Source organism: Arvicanthis niloticus, chromosome X (genome assembly GCF_011762505.2).
Source record: "Arvicanthis niloticus isolate mArvNil1 chromosome X, mArvNil1.pat.X, whole genome shotgun sequence".
NCBI lineage: Eukaryota > Metazoa > Chordata > Mammalia > Rodentia > Muridae > Arvicanthis > Arvicanthis niloticus.
In genome coordinates, this window is record NC_047679.1 from 25,458,887 (window position 1) to 25,475,111 (window position 16,225).

A 16,225-nucleotide genomic window follows, 5' to 3' on the forward strand; every position below is an offset into this window, starting at 1 on the left:
CCTCATTGGTGAAGCCACTGGTTCATTGACCCTACTAAACCATACAGGCAGCCCTAATTAATTAGTGCAGTAGGTTACACACTAAAAGAGGACATGAAAGTAGTAGGGTGATTTGGTGGGAGGGGGACTAGGACAAAAGAGACTAATGGAGGGGGGAATTTGATCAGAGAACATTATATGTATGTATAAAATTGTCAAAATTTTATTAAAAGTTTCAAAACTTTAAATCTAAAATAAGTCAGCTCTCAGTTTGATGTTTTCTACTCTGCTAGTTCCATAGGATCTTCTTCTCCTTGCTGTCAGCAAGGCGTCAGTGTGAAGTACCATACCCATACCCAGTACAGTCAGTGCACCTTACATGGTACTTTATGCAAATGTATTACATCCCTATGGCCTTCCTCGAGTGATGGTCTGTCCCAGTTTCATTTCTGTTGTTATAATATATCCTACAAAAAATGAACTTAGAGAAGAAAGGGTTGATTTTACCTTATAGTTCCAGATTAGACACCGACATGAAGAGGAATTTGAGGCAGGAGCTCAAGCAGCTAGGCACACGGCTCCAGAGTCAAGAGCAGTGAGAAACAAATGGATTCTTCTTTGCTGCTGCTGCTCCTGTTACCTAACCTTTTCCTGTTGGATACTGTCCAGGACCCTGTGCCTAAAGAATAGTGCTACTCACAATGGGCTAGGTCTTTAACACCAGTTAACAATTAAGAATATCCTGCACAGAGTGCCCAGCTGATTCTGAGTTGTGCCAAGTTCACACAACTCATCATTATTAGGTAACTATTTATTTATTATCTCTTCACTATAGCACTTAAAGTTGTAGTTAGAACAGTAAGACAACTAAAGGAGATCAGGGCTGTACAAATTGGAAAGGAAGAACTCAATGTATTGATATTCACTGGTGATATGATAGTATACATAAGTGACCCCAAAAACTCTACCAGGGACCTTCTACAGCTGATAAACACCTTCAGCAAATTGGCTGAATACAGAAATTAACTCAAAAAAAACCCCGGTAGCACTCCTATATAAAAATGAAGGGGCTGAAAAAGAAATCAGGGAAATAACACCCTTCAAAATAGCCACAAATAATACAAAATATCTTGCTGTAACTCTAACCAAGCAAGGGAAAGACCTATATGAGAAGAACTTCAAGTCTTTGAAGAAAGAAATTGAAGAATATATCAGAAGATGGAAAACTTCTCCATGCTCATGGATTGGTAGGACTAACATTGTAAAATTGGTCATCCTACCAAAAGTAATCTATGGATTCAATGCAATCTTTATCAAAATCCTAACATAATTCTTTACAGACCTTTAAAGAACAATACTCAACTTCATATGACAAAAAAAGCCCAGGGCAGCTAAAACAATCCTGTACAGTAAAAGAATGCTTGGAGGTATCACTATCCCTGATTTCAAACTACACTATAGAGCAATGGTAATAAAAATTATATTGTACTGCATAAAAGCAGACAGGTTGATCAGTGGAATCAAATCAAAGACCCAGAATCTACACACCTATGGACACTTAATTTTTAATGAAGAAGCCAAAACCACACAATGGAAAAAAAGAACATTTTCAACAAATGGTATTGGTCTAAACTGGATGTCTACATGTAGAAGAATGCAAATAGATCCATATCAATCACTCTGCACAAAACTCAAGTCCAAGTGGATCAAAGAACTCAACATTAAACCAGATACACTAAATCTAAAAGAACAGAAAGTGGGAAACATCCTTGAATGCATTTGTGCAGGAGACAACTTCCTGAACATATCACCAACAGCTTAGGCTCTAAGGTCAACAATTAATAAATAGGACATCATGAAACTGAAAAGCTTTTGCAAGGCTAAGGACCATCAACAGAATAAAATGGCAGCCTACAGAGTGGGAAAGGATCTTCACCAACCCTACATCTGACAGAGGGCTGATATCCAAAATATATAAAGAACTCAAGAAATTAGACACCAGCAAGCCAAATAACCCAATTTAAAAATGGGTACAGAGGTAAACAGTGGGATCTCAAATGGCCAAGAAACACTTAAAAAAATATCCAACATCCTTAGTCATCAGGGAAATGCAAATCAAATCAATTCTGATTCCACCTCACACTGGTCAAAAATGGCTAAGATCAAAAATTCAAGCAACAGCTTATGCTGGCGAGGAGGTGGAGCAAAACCTCCTCCACTGCTGGTGGGAGTGCAGCCTTGTACAACCACTCTGGAAATCAATTTGGTGGTTTCTCAGGAAATTGGAATAACTCTACCTCAAAACTCAGCTATTCCACTTCTGGGCATATACCCAAAAGATGCTCTACCATACCACAAGGACACTTGCTCAACTATATTCACTGGTGGTATAGTGGTGAGCATAGCTGCCTTCTAAGCAGTTGACCTGGGTTCGATCCCCAGTCAATGCACCAATGATGTGTTTATATAAAGATAAAGGGAGGGGGAAATATGTTCTATGGAGGTGTGGTGAGGCATGGGGGAAGGGGATGCCTCAGGGGGCCCATGCCAAGGCATCCCTTCCCCCTGAGGGACCAGCCACATGATAGTATAGTATAGAATAGAGTTTATTCAGGGCATGGGGAGGAGAGTTAAGTGGGTAGTAAGGCAGAGAAAGAGAGAGTAGAGAAGTAGAGGAGTAAAGGCTGGCCATGAGAATATGGAGAGAGGAGGGAAGGGAATGGGGAGAAGGGGGCAAGGGGACAGAGTGGGAGCAAGAAGGCAAGAGAGCAAGAGAGCAAAGAGGGGGCAAGCAGCCCCTTTTATAGTGGACCACGCCTACCTGGCTATTGCCAGGTAACTGTGGGGTGGAGCATACCTGCCTGTTGCCAGGTAACTGTGGGCCAGAGTTTACCTGGCTGTTGTCAGGTAACTGTGGGGTGGAGCTTAGCCAGGTAACTGTGGGGTGGAGCTTAGACAGAATGTTAACAAGCTTTCATCATAATAGCCAGAAACTAGAAACAACCTAGATGTTCCTCAACTGAAGAATGGAATAAAGAAAATGTGGTACATTTACACAGTGGATTATTACTCAGCCATTAAAAACAATGACATCATGAAATTTGCAGGCAGGCTGATGGAACTAGAAAAGATCATCCCAAATGATGTAATAGAAACCCAGAAAGACAAACATGGAATTTACTCACTTGTAAGTGGATATTATTCATAAAGTATGGGATTACCATGTTATAATTCATAGACCAAAAGAAGCTAAATAACAAAGACGGTCCAAAGGGGGAAACTTAAATCTCACTGAGAAGGAGAGATAGATTACACATGGTGGGTAGATAGAGGGAGGGGACTAGGTTGGGGATGGAGTAAGGATAGGGACAGGAGAGATGAGGTGGAAGAGATGGAGGGAGAAAGTACTAGGCAAGAGGACAGGATTGTGGGGGAGGGGGTCATCTCAGGGATGAACTTGAAACCTAGGAAAATGGAAACTCCCAGGAATCTATGAAAGTGACCCTAGCTAAGATTCCTGGTAATGAGGGATGTGGAGCCTGAACCAGCCACCTCCTGTAAACAGTCAAGACTCCCAGTGAAGGGATTGGGACACCAACCCAGCCACAATACCTTAGACACACAATTTGTCCTGCCTACAAGATATGCAGGGATAAAAAATGGAGCAAAATGTGAGGAAAGTGCCCAAAGGGCCAGCCTGAGAGGTATACCATGAGAGGGAGCCCACCTCTGACTACATTAATGCTATTCTGCTATACTTGTAGATGGAAGCCTAACGTAACTGTCATCAGAAAGGCTTCACCCAGCAACTGATGGAAACTGATACGGACACACAGCCAAACACTAGGTGGAACTTGAGGAATCCTGTGGAAGAGGGAGCAGAGGGCTTGAAGGAGCCAGAAGGGTAAAGTACACTACACACACAGACACACAGACACACACAGACACACACACACACACACACACACACACAACCTACAAAATCTGAACTGCCAACCAGAGAGCATGCATGGGACGGACCTATGCCCTCTGCACATATGTAACAGATGTGCACCTTGGTCTTCATGTGGGATTCCTAAATTGGGAGCAGGGGCTGCCTCTGACTATATTGCCTGCCTTGGGAACCCTAAGCAAACAAAAGACAGGACTCCACTGCCTTGATGTTTGGTATCCTATCCTCCCCCATCCCCAGTCTCATTTTCTTTCCAGTTATCTACGCTAAAACATTAATCAACGCAAACCTGTTCCTGATAGATCCTTTTCTTCTTGTTCATTTTCTGGGCTAGTTACAAGGATTAAACTTTTAAATGTATGTAAAAAAGACTTTGTAATCATGTACAGCGTGAGCATATCTAGCAAAGTGTCATTATAATAATTACAGGTTATTCAGAAGCCAACAATAGCAGCTCTCTTCCTTCCTCCTCCCCTCCCTTTTCTCCATTTTCCCTCTCCCTCTCTCCCTCCAACCTAAGTAATTCTGAGCAAAAAGCAGTAATCCATGGAATAAACAAGCAGCGTAGTCACCACAGGATACAAAAGACCAGGAATACAAAAGGGCTGAGGTCTCCAGAGGCACAGAAGTGACCTGGAGATTCGGCCTCATTTTACAGGAGAGTCATGACAGTCATTTTATAAAACAGAATCCCTATCTCCTCTTCTAATTATTTATGAGACAAGTTAAGTGATAAAAACCAGAAAAATAAATATAAAATGCCTCCATATCAATGATGTGTATTTTGTATTGTCCCACAAAATAGCAAAAGGAAACCTGTAAACAATTAACAGAAAGAATCTAAAAAAAAGCTGGGAACTGAGGAGATGGCTCAGTGGGGAAAGTGCTTGCTGTGCAAGTGTGAGGACCTGAGGTTTGGATCCACAGCATCCATGGAAAACTCATGTGCATCATGCCTCTGTAACCCAAGAACTGGGGAGGGGTGGCAGAGACAGGAGGACTCAAGGCTTGCTGGAGGGCCAGCCTTGCAGAAATTAAAAGCTCCTCATTTCTGGCATTCACTCTACACACACACACACACACACACACACACATACACGTGTACTTACATGTTTGCACACACATGGGCATGTGCACGCATACACACACATACACATATGTGCAAAAGAATGAAATATATAGGTTTTCCTCAGAGGACAAACCCAGTTTTCACTTAAACATCCCAACTTTTGTGGGTTCCAGGAAGATAAGGTCTTTAAGTTTTCTTGGAATACCACATGAAGCTACAGAAGGAAAACTGGCCTTCCTCAAACATATTATAAAATATGCTTTTTTGTATATTAATTCATTGCTTAATGTAGATAGCTATTCAGAAGAGATATGCTTATTCTTATCTTAGCAATTAGAAAAAAATTCTGGACAATACTGGCTCATGGACCTAACCCAGCACTTGGAAAGTAGGATGAAAAGTTCAAAGTCATCCTCAGCTATGTAACAAGTCTGAGGCCTTTCTGGTCTACATGAGCCCTTGTCTATCACAACAACAAAAAATGAAGTTCAAAGTCATCCTTGGCCACATAGTGAATTTGAGGTCAGTCTGAAATAATGTTACTACCTTTCCTGCATTGCACTAGGTCATAGATACTCTACAGAATATGAGCCACCCTCCCTCCTCTTTTAGCTGTGCATTCAAGAGAATCCCCAAACCTGTAAGCTGTAAACAAGTTCATCTGCTATCTGTCAGTTGACTTGGCTCTGCTCCATATTCACAGCCTCCAATGAAGGACACCTTCCCTTCTTTGGGATTTGCATCATACTGAGGTCACTCTCTGCTCCACAAAGAGAGAAACAGCACTATCTACCTCGTGCATATTTGCTCACACAGACACCCATATGGTTGTATCTGTGTTACAGGAAATCTCTATGGGATAGCCTCTTTCACATCTGCTACCTGCAGTGTGTCTTTAGCCATGAGCCCACAGGGCCACTTAGGAGACATGCTCCAAGAGAGGCACTGCCCTTTCCAGCATTTTCCATCACCACTGCCCACTCTCCCTGTGTTCTTATTCTCCTTGAATCCTCTATGGTGGTTTCAATGAGAAATGTTCCCCATAGGTTCAGGCATTTAAAAACTTGGTTCCCTGCTAGTGGGAGCAATTTGGGGACTGTGGGGAGAAGATGAAGGCTTGAGTGAATGTGTGTTATAGACGTGAGAATGGCCATGTCAAGAACCCTAATGCCTCTGACCCACAAATATGGCAAAGTCTTCCCTGAGTCAGGCTCAAAGGAATGCTTAGACCCTCCCCCGCTCTGAATACCGAAGTTAACAGCCTATGTAGACAGTATCAACCACAACTTCCTCCTCCCATATTACTGCCATCTGAGACTGCTCCCATACACAGGATCCTTCCTCTGAGATTATTTGGCCAATCTCTTCCAGTTGCATGTAATAAAACCTACTCCTCATTCAGCCGTGTATAATAATGTGACCAGTCATCTTTCTGCTCCAGCCACCTGCTGCCATGCCCGATCCCACCCACCATCATGGACTCTATCCCTCTGCAACTGTAAACCAAATAAACACTTTTTTTCCATAAATTGCTTTTTGTTGTACTATTTTATCACAGCAATAAAAAAATAATGAATATAGCTTCTGCCTACAGACTCTGACCCCACCCCCATTGTCTTACTGTTCTCCTGCTATGAAGAAACACCATGACCAAGACAACTCTTATAAAAGAAAGCATTTAATTGAGGGCCTGTTTATCATTTCAGACAGCTAGTCCATGATCATAATGGCAGGAAGCATGGCAGCAGAGCGGTCAGGCATGGTGCTGGAGCAGTAACTGAGAGTTTACATCCTGATCCACAGGTAGGAGGTATGTGTGTGTGCACATGTGCACATATACGTGTGTGTGTGTGTGTGTGTGTGTGTGTGTGTGAGAGAGAGAGAGAGAGAGAGAGAGAGAGAGACAGACAGACAGACAGACAGACAGACAGACAGAGACAGACAGACAGACAGAGACAGAGAGACAAAGAGACAGACAGACAGAGACAGACAGAGACAGAGACTGGGAGACTGGAATGGACATTTTGAAACCTTAAAACCCACCCTCTGTGATGCACTTCCTCCAACAGGTCACAGCTCCCAATCTTCCTGAACATTTCCACCAATTGGGAACCAAGTATTCAAATCTATGAGCCTATGTGGACCATTCTCGTTCAAACCACCAAACCCACTAATTATTATTAATCATCCCTTCACATATGTGTGAAGTGCAGGACTGGGCAAAACTTAAGCCTAGGCAGGCATTTCGCTTTACTCACATAACATAGACAAATTCTAATCTTCCATGCTGTCTCTCTTTACTCAGCTGACCTCAAGAACTCTAAGACAAGGTGATCTTTGGGCACTGAAGTCAATTGAATGAAATAATAAACTGGTCTAAGAATCCCATCATAAAATCAAGTCTGCCACATGTGCACTTAGTCCATAATGTAGCTTGTGCCTTATTCCTGGACATGGTGAAAAGGTTTACAGTCCTAAAGTTCTGACCTGATTAGGCTTAGGTAGCTAACAGTAAAAATCAGGCCTGGGAGTTTTCAAGTATTCCAGGAAGTGTACAATTAGGATGTGAAGAGAAGATGAGGATATCATAAACAGAACACAAAAGTCTGTGAAACCAAAAAGACGGTTCAAATGCCATGTTGTCCCTTCAGCTCTATTGTGTTTTCTGTTTCTGTGTGCATGTCTACGCAGGAGCATTTGCTCATTTGAGTGCAGCCTGCCAATTCTAGAACTGGATTAACTAGAACAAGGTCATCAAATCCCCCCACATCAGCTTCTTGCTACTTTACAACTTAAACAAATGACTTAAGTGTGGACATTAGTTTCTGTTGTGTGAAAATGCAGATAACTGTTTAAAGTTTTAATGAATTAGCTAAGTTTTAAATTTTTAAATGTCTACTGTGTATATTCGTTGGATGTGGTATTACTTTGCATAAGGGCATTTTTATTTCCATATATATTTCATGTAGAGCATTTCACCTCCATAACCACTGCCCTTCTCTTTCTCCCTGATCCCTCCCCTTTGTCTCCTTGGTTTCCCTAGACAATTCCCTGCTTCTATTTAATGCCATATATACATAAACTATTGCAGGTGCCATCTAAATGTAGCTTGGGCCTCATGCAAATCTCCAGGTGGGTGATTTTACCACCAACAATGGATCCAGTGTACAAAGGTCAGGGTGTGGGTGTGACCAGGATCACTGTTACCCTAACAATTCCCACTTGAAGAAAGAGAAAGGAGAAAAACAGCACAACCATCACGATCCATAATACACCCTCCTTGAGAGACATTACAACAGAAATCTGTCCTAGAAAACAAGCCATCCTAGGTCCAGTTCACTCTATCTGTGTCTGAGGGAGGGAGATCTGCTTCCTGTTTCTGTTCCAGAGAACCTGAATTCAGTTCCCAGCATCCACATTGGGCAGCTCACAACCAATAGTAACTCCAGCCCCAGGGGATCCAACACCTTCTTCTGGGCTCCTTAGACACATCAGTGCTTGCACACACAACACATACTCGCAACACACATGCACAACACACACATACACACACACACACACACACACACAATTTAAAAACAAAAGCCCAGTCAGGTTTTGCTTATAATCTTTTTGTCAACTCTCCACACTAAGTCAGAGATCTTCTCAAGTCATAGGTGTGAATTTAGATCCTAACCAAAGAATAACCAACTTTTGGTAAGAAATCTATGCTCTCTGCTTTGCCTGGGGGTATCTACTGGATACCTCGCCCCCTCCCACAACATCTAAATCAGGATGCAAAACAATAGCAAGACTAAGGAGGCATAATTATTCTGTATCCCCAGACTACATATTCTACCTCCTTGCTGGACAGGCACACTGCAGAAGATGTCCTGCAGAAGATGTCCAGGAAAGGCAAGAACAGAACTGTGAAGTTCCCCTGACCCCAGCATCACCACCTGCTTGGTTTCCTGCCTCTGTCTCTTCAGTCCCTTCACTGATGTGAGTGCGGATACAATGGACTATTTATTAGCTACATAGTATGGGATCTTCCCCTTCTCCTGGAAACATTTAAGGAGAACCTTGCTTTGGGTGGTGAGACCAAAGGCCCTTCTGAACCTCACTGATTATTATCCATGGTCTTTTTAAAATGTATTTATTATATATATATGAGTACACTGTCGCTGTCTTCCGACACACCAGAAGAGGGCAAAAGACCCCATTACAGATGGTTGTGAGCCACCATGTGGTTGCTGGGAATTGAACTCAGAACCTCTGGAAAAGCAATCAGTGCTCTTAACCGCTGAGCCATCTCTCCAGCCCTACATGTTCTACTCTGAAAGAGCTTTCTCTCAGCTCCTTCCTCTTAGATCTATTCCCTTCCTTTCTCTTCCTTAGGACCTAACATTCAGAATTTATTCTAGGCAAGATTCTTTACTAAGCTACTTAGAAGCTTGGAACAGCTGAACTTCTTCTGCGCCATCACAAACACTTGGCTTTTTAGTCAATATTTTTCCTTATTTACTTCATTTCAAAGCAACATTGAGGAGCCCCAAGGTAAGCCCCAAAAGTTCAACTTGTCTAGATTTTTTGTGTTGTTTCTTTGTTTTGTGTGTGTGATAGAATTCTCCTCTTCTGTTCATAGTCTCCACCCCTGTTGCCCAGCACCTGACTTTTGTATTTAAGTCTTCTATGGAGCCTCTCAGTAGCTGCCAATAAACACCCTCCTGTCCATTTGCATCTAAAACCCATACTTCCAATCCAGTAAAGCCACATCTTAATTCCAGTACATAATGGCCTATTTTCTGCCTTAATTGACTTCTTACCCAGGAAAATAAATATATATCTAGTCCATTGACTTAACCACTTAGCCCTGACTACATGAAGCACATCAGTCTCAAAATAAATGCTTATCTACTGCGCAAATTTAAAGCCTCAAATCCATTCTGATTCTTTAAAATTGGCATTGTGAAAAGAGCTCCCCCATACTGTTTTGAAGTTATTGATATGTAGCTGCTGTGTCCCCAGATCCCATCAACTTCTCAGTATTCCATGAACAGCAGTTTCCTTTAAGACAGGAACAAATAAGTAGACAGTAGTGGTCTGTACATTGTAGAATAAAACAATTTAAATTTTTTCTTCTTTCCATTTTTATATTTTTTCTAAACTATCTAAAGTAACTGAATTATTTTATAACAAAAATAAAAATGTGTTCCATAATGTCCCTTCTCTTCTAAATTTTAAAGATGTATGTGTACAGATGTGTGACCATGTGGGGGTATTTATGTATGTGTGTGCGGGTGCCCACAGGAGACAGAAGATGTCAGCTCTCTTGGAACTGAAGTTATAGGCAGTTGTGAGCCGCTGAACGTGGAGCCTCCACAAGAGCAGCTAGTGCTCTTAACCTCTCAGCCATGTCTTCAGTCCTAAATACACAGACACTTATACATATATACATATACACATATACATACACATATATACACATATACATACACATATATACATATATCATATATACATACATATACATATATATATACATATATACATACATACACACACATACATATACAAATACATATAGACATATACTGTTTTAGTTAAGGCTTCTATTGCTCTGACAAGACACCATCATCATAACAGAGGGAGAACAGAGGTACAAAAGCCAATGAGAGATGTCCTGTTCTGGCACAGCTAAAGACAACGCAGCTGCACACGGCTTCATTGGCCATCCCTACTCTGAGAGCCGTATGTGCTCTATCAACCTGTTAGTAAATGAACTCCTTCTGGCCTTCCAACACAGTGGCAGAAGGCTGAGATTTTGAAGACACACTGATAGGATGTAAAAATTACACCACCGATTCTGTCAGGAAGCCCCCCCTATACCCCCCCCTACACACACAGCAATTATAGCACGATGTCTTTGAAAGACAGATTTTATGCAACAAACAGAATAGGCTCATCATGTCAGCCTAACACATGGGGCTAAAGAACCCAAAGTGTTACACCTCAAATGGAGAAGTGCTGTGTTCATATCATTTAATCTGACAGTTGTTAAACACATATCAGACACAATGAAATATGCTTCCTCTTGGGAAGCTATGAAGACAAACAAGATGTGGTTCTTATCCTCTAAGAATGTATAATCAGGTTGAGTAAAGCCTCCTACACTAAGGAAGCTGCCATACTTATGGAGGAGAAAAGGAACGAATGTGAGGGTGAGGCCTTTGTGAATAATTTGCACAAAAAAGAACTCCTTCCAACCTGGGGAAATAACATCCACAGTGGGTGTGACGAAGACAGGATAAACCAGGCTACAGTAATTAATAGCACTCATTGTTCTTAAACAGGCTCCAGGATCAGTTATCAGAACCCACATGGTGGTTTACAACCATCCATAACTCCAGTTCCAAAGAACCCACATTACTAATCATCAGGAGAATGCAAATCAAAACCATAATGGGGGATGACCTCACCCAGATAGAATGCATTGTTCTCCAAAAAGTTGGTGAAGATGTAGAAAGAAGCAAAAACTTACCAAGCAAAACGCCAAGCAAAGCTAGCTCAGCAGACATCAATGGTTGCCCAGGCTCCAGAGCAGCTCTCTCTCTCTCCAAGTCTTTTTCCACTGTGACCAGCATGAAAGCCATCAGTTGGGTGAGGTCTGTTAGAAAAAACCTTGTGACGAGGATGTGAAGAAAGAGGAACACCCCCTCCAATGTTGGTGGGATTGCAAGCTGGTACAATCACTCTGAAAATCAGTCTGGCAGTTCCTCAGAAAATTGGACATAGCATTACCTGAGGTCCCAGCTATACCACTCCTGGGCATATACCCAAAAGATGCTCCAACACATAACAAGTACATATGCTCCACTCTGTTCATAGCAGCCTTATTTATAATAGCCAGAATCTGGAAAGAACCCAGATGTCCTTCAACAGAGGAATGGATACAAAAAATGTGGTACATTTACACAATGGAGTACTACTCAGCTATTAAAAATAATAAATTCGAGAAATTCTTAGGTAAATAGATGGAACTAGAAAATATCATCCTGAGTGAGGTAACTCAGTCACAAAAGAACATACATGGTATGCACTCACTGATAAGTGGATACAAAAGAACATACATGGCATGCACTCACTGATAAGTGGATATTAGTCCAAAAGCTTGGAATACCCAAGATACAATTCATAAACAATATGAAGCTCGAGAAGAAGGAAGACCAAAGTGTGGGTGCTTCAGTCCTTTTTACCTAGAAGGGGGAACAAAATACTCATGGGAGGTAGAGAGTGGGAGGGACTTGAGAGAAAGAGTGAAAGGGGAGGGGAAAATGGGAAACAGGATCAGGTATGGGAGAAGGCAAGGATGATTTACAGAGGGTCAGGAAATTGAACAATGGTGTGTAGCAATGGGGAATGGGGAACTGGGAGTAGCCACCAGGAAGTCCCAGATGCCAGGAAAGCAAGAGGCTCCCAAGAACCAACAGGGATGGCATTAGCTAAAATACCCAACAAAGGGGAGAGAGAACCTGTAGAGACCATATCCAGAGGTTAGGCAAGGCCCCCAGTTGGGCTACCCACTCATCTCCAAATTCTTAATCCAGAATGTCTCCTGTCTAAAGGAAATATGGGGACAAAGTGTATAGCAGAGACTGAAGGAAAGGCCATCCAGAGACTCTGCCACCTGGGGATCCATCTCATATACAGTCACCAAACCCAATCACTATTACATATGCCAATAAATGGTTGCTGACAGTAGCCTGATATAGCTGTCTCCTGAGAAGTTCTGCCAGTGCCTGAAAAATACAGATGTGGATACTCACAGCCAACCATTGGACTGAGCATGGGGTCCCCAGTGGAGGAGTTAGAGAAAGGACTGAAGGAGCTGAAGGAATTTGCAACCCCATAGGAAGAATATCAGCAATATCATAGGAACAATATCAGCCAACCAGACCCCCCAGAGTTCCTAAGGACTAAACCACCAACCAAAGAGTACACATGGAAGGACTCATGGCTCCAGCCAGATACGTAGCAGAGGATGGCTTTGTCAAACATCAATGGGAAGAGAAGTCCTTGGTCCTGTGAAGGCTCAATTCCCCAGTGTAGAGGAATGCCATGGCAGTGAGGTGGGAGTGGGTGGGTGGGAAGGAGAGCATCCTCATAGAAGCAGGGGAAAAGGGGATGGGGGAGGAGTGTTCTGGAGGGGAGACCTAGAAAGGGGATAACATTTGAAATGTAAATACATAAAATATCAAATAAAAAAGAAAGAAACCACTTGACAGATCAAGCCATAACATTTCTTAGAGGAAAACCTCAGTAGGTGACACAATGAACTTGCTATACAAGAAGGATTGTGTTGTCACCAAAGGCCGTTTTGATGTTTGTGATCCATGCTGCCACCAGAGACCATGTTGATGTCTGAAATCAGGGCTGCCACTGAAAGCCATTCTGAAATCCATGGAGAAAGAAGCTTTTTTTGCAGTGATATTAATAATTTCAGACTCATAATTAAGAAGGAGAAACACTGAAGGCTTCTGTGACAACCTCTTCTCACTACCACACACACACACACACACACACACACAAAGAAAAAATAAACAGTCCAGGTAGGAAGATATTGAAGAGAGTCCTTTAAAAATTATGATAAAGATGCTGAAGTGTATTTCTTCACAATTAATGGCTTCTGGCAGAGGGTAAGGAAGAACTCAGTTTCATAGCTAGTCTTTGCTACTTCATGGGTTCTTTCTCCCACCCTTTATACTCCCTAACACTAGATAGGACAGAAATAAGGATAGAGTAGAGAGAGGAATTAGGAAAATCTCTGAATCTAATTTCTTTCCTTCTGTTTCTTTGACTATGGCTACTAACAAACCACAACCAACTTGCCTAAATGACTAACAACCAAGGACCTCACCTCTCAGGGCCCATGAATTTACATACCTTCTGAAAAGTTCCCAGAATTCCAAACATTATGCAAGTCCTGAAATTATCTGCATCTGGCAAACCCATGTCTCTGCTAGAGCACGAGGCAAATCATCACCAGCTGCTACAGACAGTCCAAAGCAGCCCCACATCCCTATACCTAGGATTAAAATGAAAAGACATTTTTATAATATTTCTGTTTTTAAAGAAACCAAGATTCCAAAATTGTCACTACACAGCTTTCTTTCCAGGGCTGTCCACTGGGAGTTTGACCATGCTCCAATGATTTTATGGGCAACACAAATTGAACATGGTCTATTTTGCTTTTCTTATTTTGGGGGGGGGGGTGGTGACCACAAGGGTGGAGGGCGGACCTAGGTGGGATGGGAAACAAGTGTGATTGGGGTACATTGCATAAAATTCCCAAATAATCAATAAAATATTATGTTGCAGAAAAATGATAAGACATCATTTTATCTTGACAAAATTGAACAAAGAGGAAGAAGAAAAAGAGGAGGAGGAAGGGAAAAGGAGGAAGAGGAAGAAGAAGAAAAGGAGATGGACTGCTACTCCAAGCTCAAGGATCTGGTGGTACCCTGCATCCCCCAGAACAAGAAGGTGACCAGGATGGAAATCTTATCACACATCAATTATATCTTGGACCTGCAAATTACTTTAGACTCACAACCTGTGATCATCCTGTACTACCAGAGACCTGGGCAGAAACAGTATTTAGGATGTTGCTGACCACTTCAACACAGACATCAACATTCTGTCCTTGAGGAATCCCCTTGTGGGATAATGTCAAGTGATAACAAAATACTCAGAGGCTGAGCAACTAAGACTTAAAACTTTTTCCTCTCTCTTTTTAAAATTCTCTCTCTCTCTCTCTCTCTCTCTCCCTTTTTCTTTTGCACAAGCCTACAGGACCTTTAAAAGCATTGAACTTAGTTTTTTCCCCAATCATTATACCAGGAAAACAAGGTGAATGGATTTAAAAAAAATTAATGGAAACTAAGACTGTGGTATTTGTTATTTGTGAAAGGGGCTTTAAATGCTCTTTCTTCTGTTAAAAGGTTTTTTCCATATGCTATCTCCACAATGGAGTGTACAAACATTAAAATAATAAGGAAATACTCAATAGACACAGACTTCAATGGCTGTAGCAGTGGGAGAGTGGGTTCTGCACCTCACCTGGGCAGCACAGTAGATCTTGCCCTGGTAGCCTGAAAGTGGGTGAGGCAGCCCAAGGGCATAAGGACGGGAGAGCTGGCACTGCTCCATACCTGCTACAGATTTAGGTGAGCTAGCAGAGGGCAGTGCTGGAGAGTTCATTCTGGTGGTGTGGAGTACAGGAGAACTGGTGGGCTGACTAACTCAGCTATAACCCACATAGAGATCCGGGGCTTTGAGTTGGCCCACCCCAACATCTAACCCATCTATGAACTGCCAGTCTTACAGATCCAAAGCAGCAGGATCTCCATGACACAGGGCATCAACAGGATATCAGAGAGAAGTCTCAGTATAGATCTATTATTGATGGTGTAGCAGAAGCCAGAGGACTCAAACCGGACCAGTGACTCATCACAATGAACATTTGCAAGTGAATGTGTGGACAGAGTGATATACTCTGGGACACACTGTGACATACTACAGCTTCCATGAGATTTATTTTCTTTTGCAGGGGAAGTTGCAAGGACAGAGGACAGATAGGAAGGGACAGGAAAATGAGTAGCACTGGGGTACATGATGTAAAACTCACAAATAATAAAAAATTAAACAAAAAAGAAGCAAACTTCACTTGTTTTTCAAAAGTGGAACCTGAATACCAGAAAGTACTTATATGAAGTCTTTTGACCCAATGTTATGTTTTAGTACATTTTTTACTTTATTTATTATGTATGTGTATCCATATGTATGTAGGTGTGCATGAGCTAAAGCACACACATGAAGATTAGAGAACAACTTCAGGAGTCAGTTCTCTTTTTCTACCATGTAGGTCCTGGGGATGGAATTCAGGTCATCAATCAGATTTGGCAGGAAGCACCTTTACCCACTGAGCCATCTTATCGGTCCCAGAAATTACCTTTTGGACACAAGCTTACTGAATGCAGTCAGTCTCTCTCTCTCTCTCTCTCTCTCTCTCTCTCTCTCTCTCTCTCTCTCTCTCTGTGTGTGTGTGTGTGTGTGTGTGTGTGTGTGTGTATTTTCTTGTAGAGTGACAGAGATATATATTTCTTCATAAAAGTGTAATGGCATTTCTATTCATGCTGAACTTTTTATAAGTTTAGTCATAAATGTATCCTTTTGTACAAAATAAA

General features: G+C 41.9%; 1 non-coding gene across 1 annotated transcript; it reads left to right on the forward strand.

Moving 5' to 3' along the window:
• The first annotated feature begins 2,357 nt into the window (after positions 1-2,357).
• Trnar-ucu (transfer RNA arginine (anticodon UCU)) lies at positions 2,358-2,429 on the forward strand. Its single transcript has one exon. It is a non-coding gene; the product is annotated as a tRNA-Arg (tRNA).
• Positions 2,430-16,225: the final 13,796 nt, after the last annotated feature.